We start from the raw sequence: 10,347 nt of genomic DNA on the forward strand, positions 1-10,347 counted from the left end.
TGAGTAGCTTCACCTCTCATATCTTGTCTCCATGGCAGTTCTTTTGTCACGTGACCCATAATTATTGTAACAATTATATCAGGTTTCAGAGCAAATTTTGCATCATATGGCGTATTTGGGAGTCACGTGACAAAAGAACGAACAACTCGGACCAGAGGACTCATGAAATGAACTCCATTCTGTTTCCTGTATAATCACTGCATAGCGTCTATGGGAGTCACGTGACTGGGAGGGTGGAGAGATAAAATACTCAATTCTGTACGTAACCTACAGAGATTTTGCATTGTTTTAATTTACAAACAATTAGTTTTTATCCAATTATAGTTGCAGTTCATGTTTAACGAAAGCAGGTCAGTTCCTGCTCTCGCTTACGTTACAGCAGCTATAAACGCTCACTCCCTCACCAGCGAAAGAAAATATGCAACTCAGGCGTACATCTGGACGTCACGCAGCAGATCACCTTTAAACATTTTCAAAATATTTAAAGTTTATCAATGAAACTTCTTACCACACACAGAATCCACGTTTAAATTTAGCCCCGCCCACAACTGGTAGAGAGCTGTTTAACTTCGCCATAATGTATATTTACACTTATTAATGGAAGGGTTGTGTTTTTACAGACTTTAGCAAAAACTCATGAACAAGCAACCTGCTAGACAGATGATATTGCACATGATATAGATGTCACGTTTTTGTTTTATTGTTTGAGTAGGCGTTCCATATCGAAGGTTTTTGAATCATTAAAGTTTTGCTTCCAAAATAATAACAGCAGCCAACAGGGGAGAGAGGACTTGTTGTTTTCAATGCAGGTGTAATTCACTCCGCTGGCAGCAGGGGGCTCTAAAAATCACTTTTTACTTTATTTTCTTTTTAATAAAAAAGGGACATAAACACATTCCTCAGATCCTTGAAGTATATATTTTTTCTATATTTAAAATTAAACAGTTCGACTGCATACATTCATTCAAAAGCAAAGAAATGAACACCAAATGTATATTTTATTTTACGAATGCAAACTAATCTGTGCAGCTTTGATTGCGACCTTTTTTCAGTCACATTCCGTCCTCTTACTTTGGTAAAAACGTCATCACTGTAATCTATAATGAGATTAAATCCACACCATAACCCTGGAGGATGGAGCAGTGTGTAAACGCTCACTAAGCTCATTAACGCTATCAGCCCCTGTGTTTAAACACTGACTTTGTTAGCGATTAAATAAACAGGTGAGTCGTGTTTGCTCCACATTACAGCTCGATATGAGGTCACATGTGTGTTTTTACACAGGAAAGGTTTTTTTAGTCACAGAGAAAAAGATGAACATGATGTTCTGTTGGTCTCTTTTACACAATGAGAAAAACGAGATCTAGGGTTTGTGGACACAATGTTATAATAAGCTCCGCTCTTCTGGGAAGATGTTCCACTAGAGCGAGTGCTGGTACTGATGTAGGTGAGATGAGGAAGCTGTGTGCTGTTTAGTGTTTTATAAACGATCTTTAAATTAATACATGAGTACTTTTATCCAAAAGTAACTTCTTTGTTTTGCTACTTTAGACGAGCTTCAATTGTTCTCTAATAAAAAAAAGAAAACGCTCTCAAACACAGGCCTGTAGTTCAGCCTGCTCTCAGTACAGGATGTTCTGGAGTCACAAGCCACACCTCCTACTCCCTGTCTGAATATTCATGATGTGGGCGTGGTCACATGCTCCACATCTCCTGATCAACCACAATCAGCACTTTCTCACCACTTCTCTCAACTCCAGCGTCTTGTCTCAAACCAAACGAGCTTAGATTGGATTTTTTTTTTCAGCTGTTTTTTTTTAAATCATCAGACTCGTCATGTGGACTTTACTAAGGAAAAGCAGTAGTGAATCAGATTTCAGTTTCAGTTTAGTTCCATTTCAATGTGAATAAAAAAACACTTTCATGTGCCTCCTAACATACAGGTGGATTTCATTTATATTTAAAAAGTATTGGCACCCCACCTCTCTCATCTAGCAATCAGATTTACTGCAGTTTGCTTTACAACATTTCCAGTCCCTTGTGAGTTCCTGAGCGTGTCGTGTAACACTTCCGTGTGAACCCGCAAACGTGAAGAACTTCACTCTGGCTAGTCATATACAACTCTAACAACAAGATAAAAAGGGAAAGAGATCATTTCAGTCTTGATGAGATTGGCACAAATCCTTTTAAAGAACCTGATTATCTGAAGACCTTCTGAACCGTCTGGTTTGGTGAACTCACTCAGAGTGCATCATGTCCCTAATCCTGAAACTTCAATCTCTCTTTCTCCTTCTCTCATTCTCTGTCAAGATACACATGCTCCTGAGATTTCAATCATCCTGTTCCCTTCTGTTCTCCAGACCTTCCTGATCCATCCTGATGCTCTGATGAAGTCCTCATCCCTTGGAAAAATCACTTTCCACTGATGTTTATGTTCTTCACATGGACAGCCCAAAGACACTGTGGCTGGTGAACACTCAGGAACCATGATGACGGCTTTGGACTGTAATTGATGTGATGTTTTGCACTTGAGTCTCCATCAGTGAACAGCTGATAACTTCAACAGTGATGATGGAACTATAATGAATGATTGATGATGATGATGATGATGATATGTTTGAAGTCTGGTTTCTCTCAAGGCTTCTTCCTCTTATATTGTTTCATCTCTATACAAATAAAATAAAATTAAATTGAATTAAATATTAAAGAACTTCTATAAAGCAAAATTCTACATGAGCAGGGATGAGAAATGACCTGCAATAAACACAACACTGGTTAATTAATTTTGGTGAACAACTGATAACTTTTTAAATTTAATTTACAAATGGTTCATAATAGAATATAATTTACAGAAAAAATCTAAAAATGTAATAAAATATGAATAAAAAAGTTTATGAAAACAGAATAAAAAATAGATAAAAAAAAAAGAATTTACACAATAATAGAATATAAATGAAAAGGTTTATAAAATTGAATAAATGTATAGAATATGGAATAAAAAATACAATGTATATAATATAAATAGAGAAAAAAAAAATCAATAAAATAAGCTATAATTGACATGTACTGTAAATATATATAAAATAGAAAATAGAAATATTTCACACTGTATAGAAGGCAATAAAATTAAAATAATACAAACGTGGAAAATATGGAGTTAAAAATTGATAAAAATACAATGAAAAATAATTTACATATACACATAGAAAGAAAAATGAATAAAAATAGATTGAACATAAAGACTGACATTAAAAAAAATTATATAATATTTTATGATTGTGTGAATGTGAAAGTCCAAAAAAAAAAAAAAAAGATAAAATGTACGTAATAAATGCTCTGTGGTTAATGTGTGTTATTATAAAATAAAAAAAACACAAGCTAAATGTGTAAAAAAAAAAAAGGGCAAGACTCCACCCATAATTCCAGTCTTTTACTCAAAATTCATCCAAACTCAAACAGAAGTCTTGTTTCTCTCTCGAATGTAATTTAGGGGAATGAGAAAAAGCTCAGAAAAGCTAAAAAAACTGTTAATCCTGCTCACGTGAACACCTCATGATACATAAGACCACATAAGGGAACACACTGTCCTGGTTTTATTGTTAGAAAGAAGAACCTGTTTTGTCGAATCATCTCCAATCATTAGAATTCACCCAAACATCCTGCTTTCTCTTTTTTCAGTCAACTGGAACTCATCTGTGCACAAGTCTGGATCCAATTCCCTTCTGATTTTATTCTATTGAAGAAGGATTACAGACAACATACATCTTCTGTTCCAGTCCTCTCTCAGGAAACCCGCTGTGATTTCTGCTCAGCGTTCCTTACCGGTTCCTCTCGCTGTCTCCAATCATCTGTGCTGATGTTTTTTTTCCTCACACCTCTGTCTACACAGAGGGTTCTTTACTAAACGGCCCGCAGATATAAATCTCCAGTGAAAACGTCTTTGCTGGTTTTTCTTTTAATAATTATAGAATTTTAAACTTATAACAGTGTCATGTAGTGTTACCATGACAACCAACACCAAGGAATGACCCATTTTTACCTCTGTATCGTTATGTTGAGACCTTTTACTGAGGTGCAAGCAGTGAGTTCTGGGGTCCAGGCACCAATTAGCAACATTTCCCAACCTGCATTTTTCCATGTACAGCTGATTTATCTACAGAACATGCCAAAAATGCCTGTATTTACAAACCCTGAGATGATTGAAACCAAAATTCAGTGGATCGAACCCGAATCCGTGTTCAAAGATTTCCTCCTTAACAATCGACCGACTGATAGATGAACGATTAATGTTGATTATCTCGTTACAGTGTGAAGTTCAGTTATTTATTGGGCAGCAAATAAGCAGTCGGTTTTTAAAGTTGATGTGATGTGAAATTGGTGTAAGGATCCGAATAGCTTTGATAAGACGTCTGGGTCAGAGTGTCTCCAAAACAGCAGATCTCATGGTGTTTCTGGCGTGCAGGGATTAGTACATACCTAAAATGCTTCATGAAAGAACACTGAAGGTTAATCCATCTGGTCCATTTCTACAGAAGATCTACTTTAGCACAAACTGCTGAAAATGTTCTGCTGGCTCTGGTAGAACGGAATCAGTGCATCACTGCTTGCTGTGTATGAAGCTGTGTAGCTTTAGAAGCTGTGTGTGTGTGTGGTGTGTGTGTGTGTGTGTGTGTGTGTGTGTGTGAGAATGAGGCCAAATCTTTCACAATGTTCTCTACATGATTGCAGCTGTTATTTAAGATTATCACTTGTCACAGTTTACAATTAAATTTTGGACGATTCCACCACAGACTGTGTGACAACAGGTTCTGCAAAGAACCTACGATTATAGAAAATGACAATGTTCTGCTGGTTTGTAGCTCAACTAAAAAAAGCAGTTTTACGTTGACTATAATGCAAAATGTGTTTGGTCACAGTGGCACTAGTTCTTTTCTATTATAGTAAATATGAGGTGTAATTAAAACGTTTCGAGACTAACGGTGTAATCGGTGCGGTTCTGACCCACGTGTGTTCCCACGTCCGCAATTTCATCACAAAGTTCAAACAAAGAGCAAATGTGAAATACATGACGCTGTGACGAGTCACTTGAATCAAGAGCGGAAGAAAAAGGCTGGAAGACGATGAGAGATCATGAAGACCTTCAACAAGCTCAACCCCCGAAAACCAACAAAGAATTACATTTTCACCTCTGTTTCAGCTTCACAATACCTACATTTCTTTCTAGACTTGAACAAGCAACAGCGTTTGAGACCTTTTACTGAGGTTCAGGCTACAAAAAACATCTAGGGTAAATTGTAGTCATGTGATGCAATCATGTGACCTTTTCAACACAAACAAGATGGTGGAAGTTGTTGCACTCTAGTGTTTGTATCTGTGTTAAAGACCCAGAAAGCACTGGTGAGGATTAGTGAAGTAAATAAAGGCCTGGTGGAAAGACCTGATTATGGGCGGAGCTTCAGTATAGCGAGACATTTTTAAACGTTGATACTTTGTAGAATAAAATAAAAAATATTTTTGGATGCGTCTGGATAAACGTGGGCGTGGTCTTAGAATCCAGGGTGTCTCAATACCTATTTAAAAAATTGGTGTGTAAAATCTAATTATTTACAAGAATTAGGCAAGCAATTGTTCCCCTTTTTACATAGAATTCAGACTCTAAAACCGCAGGGCTGTAATTATTAAATATCGCAATATTTTTAAAGAAAATCATAGAAAAAAATACAGAATATTTAATAAAATTGTTGTGCTTCGATCTCTATTGATAAACTGAATGATGGACTTTAAACAAAGATAAACGTCTAATGAATGTAAAAAAAAAGTTGTCTTGCAGTTCATGTTGTTATGATCGAATCGATTGTGATAACATTTTGTTATTTTACCCTCTCCAGGAGCATGTTTATGTAAAAAATGTGAAAATAAACAAAGGAAAGGAAAGAAACATCCCCCGTGGCCGTGAGCGTTACACTGAGGGAATTCTTTCCTGCTCCGTTTCTTTGTTGAGTTTCTCCTCCATGTTCTCTTGCATAACCATGCTTCTTCTAACACTCTGCACACACACACACACACACACACACACACACACACACACACACACAAACACACACTCGCAAGAACCAGCTTGGTTCAGCTTGCCCAATCCAGTAGTTGTCATGGCAACTGAGCAGCATTCCCCCCCCCCCACCCCTTCCTCTCTTCTCCTGTTTTTCCCAGTGCTTTTGTCTAAATGTTTTTCTCCAATCAAGCACGTGTTCTTCTTCTTGTGGTTGATGTTCAAGGTCGAAATGCACGTGCGTAAACACGTACAGTGTAAAGAGACACCGGATTTGTATATATATTTATATTTTTTTGAAGCAAAACCACGCGAGAGTGTTGAGACGTCTCCCTGGCAGGGACGAGACGTGAAGCGTTATATAACCTGCGAATGCTGAGGACACATGACATCTCTACAGCGATGTGACAGCGATGTGCAGGGCTTCAACGTTTCTACACAAGGAGACAAAAAAAAACAACCATGTGGTTCATGCTGAAGTGAGAGTGGAGGATGAGCGAGCATCAAATCTGGGTCAGCAAACCTTAATGAGGAGCGAGAGGGCAACGTTTAGTAGGAATAAAACCCAAAACCTAATTATTTGGAGCTCATTTAGACTAGAGATATCATATATATATATGTGATGGCCCCTTTTCACTGATGGTTAGGGTAAGGAGATGGGGGTAAATGGGTGTAATTCTTTGTTCACAGCCACAGATGGGCTATAAAGCACTCAGACGTGTTGTTAAAATCCTATTGTCATTGACTCTTCCTCTGTTCCTGTCTGCCTGATCCTCAATGAAGTATTCACTTAATTACACACTGAAGCCCAGTGTATCAGGCTGCTGCAGGAACATGATGGTGAGATGATGCAGAGTCTTCACCCATAAGTCGATTATATTCCTATTACAGCACGTCCCCTAGATGCTTAAAGCATGTTATTTGAAATGTAGTGTGCATTCTACAAGGTGGTATCAAAAGGTTTTCGAGACTAGTTTTGAAACACACCAACAGATGGCAGCACAAGGCTGCACGCACAGTCACAGGGAGCACCGACCTTTATAAGTCAGTGTGCCAAAAGACTGTGTACATCGGGAGCTGTGCAACTGGTGCTATTCTGACCACGTCTGCTGTTCTGACCACGTGCACACCCTGTCACCGAGCTCCTGCTCACACGTGAGTTTCTCGCCGAAAAAAAACCACGATCTCACTTCCGCACCCACCATACTCGCCATTTTTGTCTCCTGCTGACTTCACCCTCTTCCTGGAAATGAAGCTCCAGCTCAAAGGTTAGCATTTTGACACCATTACAGAGATCTAGCACAAATCGCAGACGATCGAAAAGAAGACTTCCAGGACACGTTCCAGAAGAACACTGGGAGTGCTGTATTGACTGTTTTGAAGGTGATAGTGTGGAAACGTAGATAAATAAAAAAATGTCTTGCAAACAGAGCGAGACTTCAAACATTTTGATACCACTTTATAGACATAATTTTGCATTAATTAGAAATAAGAGAATGACTCTAAACTGGTTTAATCTGGAGGCCGGTAAACAATACAGATGGGGCGGAGCTTCAGGTTCTTCTAGGAGGGGATTTCTGGAAATTTGTAGACATTATTGATTCGAACAGTTTAGAACAGGTGTTTATTATTAGGTGTTTGTTAGTATGTTGTTAGGGGATGCGGTTTCTACATGCAATCTAAACACTAAATAGGATGATTAGAAACATAGTAATGGACACGTTTTTGTGTGATTGCACCCAACCACGTCTGGACTCTGTGGATATTTCCAGCTCTTTGGAGCACGATCACTGGAATCGTGTTTCCAGATGGAGGGATGCAGATTCCATCCTCCTGCATTTTCCCTGCGTCTGGATTTGATCACTGTATAGGCAGGTTTTCATAGTGTTCAAATTCCCAGTAAACAAAATAATCATCCCCTGGAGAGAGCTTCATACAGCATTACATAACCTGCACTCTTCTCAGGGTCTTTAGCTGTTCCTCGAACTTGTTTACACTCCGTGAAGAAGAGAGCTTTTACTTCTTATGCTCCTAAACTATGAACCTCTATATACACTATATAGTCTTTATAAGATTGCTATGTGCATTCGTGAAGATTTATGGAGGTTTTTCACTCCAACCCATGGAAAGCAGATCTTCATGGAGCTGGCTTTGTGCACAGGGGCATTGTCATGCTGGAACAGATTTGGGTCTCCTAGTTTAAGTAAAGGGGGAAATTCAATTCAACTTTCAGATTTGAGATTTATATTTATTCATATCATTAATTTATAATAATATATGATATCGGAAGCCTGATTTGAAAAAATATTGCTGTATAAAAATCAGGACTCAAGTTTACAAAATCTCGATCCTCCATAAGCAGTAAAATGATGCCTCATTTTTTCTGTTTTTTGTCTGCAATAAAGGTTTTTTTATGATCTATATCCAGATTTTTTTATTACACATCAATTCTAAATAGAAAATTATAAAAATATATATTTCCTATAATTTTTTTATATAATAAATATTTTATAATATTTAAATATTCATTTGATTATTATGACTGTAAAATTCTATTATTATACAGAACAGAAGCCTTGGTGTATTTTGTGTAAAGTTACTCAGGACCTAATGTGACTTGTTTTTGTCTCCAGCTGTTTTTTTCTTCTTCCTTGTTCTGCACAGCAACGAAGCACTGATTTGTGATTGGTCGGCCTGTTTTTGATCGCAGCCCTGAGTAGGCGGGTGCTGTGTTCAGCGTTCAGTGTTTGGTCTATGGGAATGTAGGTAAAAGGTCCTGTGGTGAACTCATTACCCCAGCCCCCATGGCATGAGGCCAGGGAGGAGGAAATATTTTGTCCTGTACTGTTCGGATGTTCTGCCCAATTCCCCTGAAGCAGACGAGGGAAAAACACCCCAGCGGTTCTTGGCAGCAGTGTGTGCCCATGCAGCCGGCATGTGACTGGTGTGGTTTTGGCAAAGTTCTTGTTTATGTTCCTTTTCGATGTGTAAGCGAGGAGCAGATCCTGTCACAGCCATGTATGATTATGCAAAGGAAAGTGCACACTCCACACTTTTAAGTAGACAAACATTGAATTCTGATTTTAACGGTTTCTCTTTTCGTCAGCTAAAAAAAAATGTTATTTTTATTTACACCACAGTGTTCACATCATGGCAGATTACAAATAATCTAATCTGCTGCAGGGGTCAGGGATATTATTTATATTTGATGAGGTTGAAGACGTTGTTCCTGTGACAAGCTTTCTCGTTTTTTTCCATATCACAGACTCTGGAGATTTGTGGGTAGACTGAATCAGCAACCAGCATTATGTTACTGTGATGGTCCTGGGTTTAAAAACAATGCTGGATAGAAGGGATGGTAACTATTATGAAATTTATAAAATCGGAAAAATGATTTTTATTTAATTTTTAGTAAATGCACTATACTTTTATTTAGAAAATGACCTATAATTTGTGTCCAATGTTTGATATGTAGACTGATTGATCCTCATTTCTCAAGCTTGTTCTCGCAGCACCGCTGGTTCTACGTGAACATGACGCATCACAACATTACAGAGAAGGAGGCGTCTCCTGAGAGTCAAATGGAATACAGATTAACATGGCAGAGGTAGAGCTGTAACTTCCTGCAGACACAACAGGAAAAAAAACGTCTGGTCCAGTTATTCTGTTTACATGCTTTTTTTTGGGATCCTGCTTTTAAAAATCTTACACACCATTGATGAGTCAAATACAACCTCTGTCCTCTGATCTTAATCCCCCTGAAGCAGATCAATCACAGCGCTAATCAACTTCATCTCTCAGAATCGGTTCCTCTGTTTGAGCTTTTACAGCCTTTTTCTGGGCTTGCTCGCTCTTCATGTGCACTTTGTCCGGCGGTTTATGACTGGTTTAGAAGAACGAGGTTATTATGTGGAAGACTAATCCAGCCCGCATGCTCTCATCATGTGCTCGGTGCATGCTAAGCTTGGATGCGAGATTACCCGATGTAGGTCTGGTGGTTAGTCACGTAGTTTATAGTTAGGTGTCAAACTTTACTTCCCTCCAACAATCAATAAATCTGGTGGAATTGGGAATGTACACTACATGGGGACAGGCAACACAAAATAATTAATACTTAAACAAGTACAAATATGTTTTATTTTGGCGATTTTATAGTCAAATTGTTTATGTTCATGTGGGGGAAAAAAAAAAAACCAAAGAGAGGTTTGTGGTAAAATATTTTTAGTTTTTTTTTTTTTTTTTTTTTAAAGTGTCTCAATTTAAAAAAAACAAAAACAAAAATAAAAACCACAATCAGG

At 37.9% G+C, this 10,347-nt stretch overlaps 1 long non-coding RNA gene across 1 annotated transcript; it reads right to left on the bottom strand.

The window, feature by feature from the left end:
- Positions 1–1,869: 1,869 nt before the first annotated feature.
- On the bottom strand, positions 1,870–5,311 carry LOC124403226. Its single transcript, XR_006928861.1, has 2 exons — positions 5,213–5,311; positions 1,870–2,666 (listed from the first exon to the last, which is right to left on the bottom strand). It is a non-coding gene; the product is annotated as an uncharacterized LOC124403226 (long non-coding RNA).
- Positions 5,312–10,347: the final 5,036 nt, after the last annotated feature.

The sequence above is a fragment of the Silurus meridionalis genome, chromosome 20, assembly GCF_014805685.1.
Source record: "Silurus meridionalis isolate SWU-2019-XX chromosome 20, ASM1480568v1, whole genome shotgun sequence".
NCBI lineage: Eukaryota > Metazoa > Chordata > Actinopteri > Siluriformes > Siluridae > Silurus > Silurus meridionalis.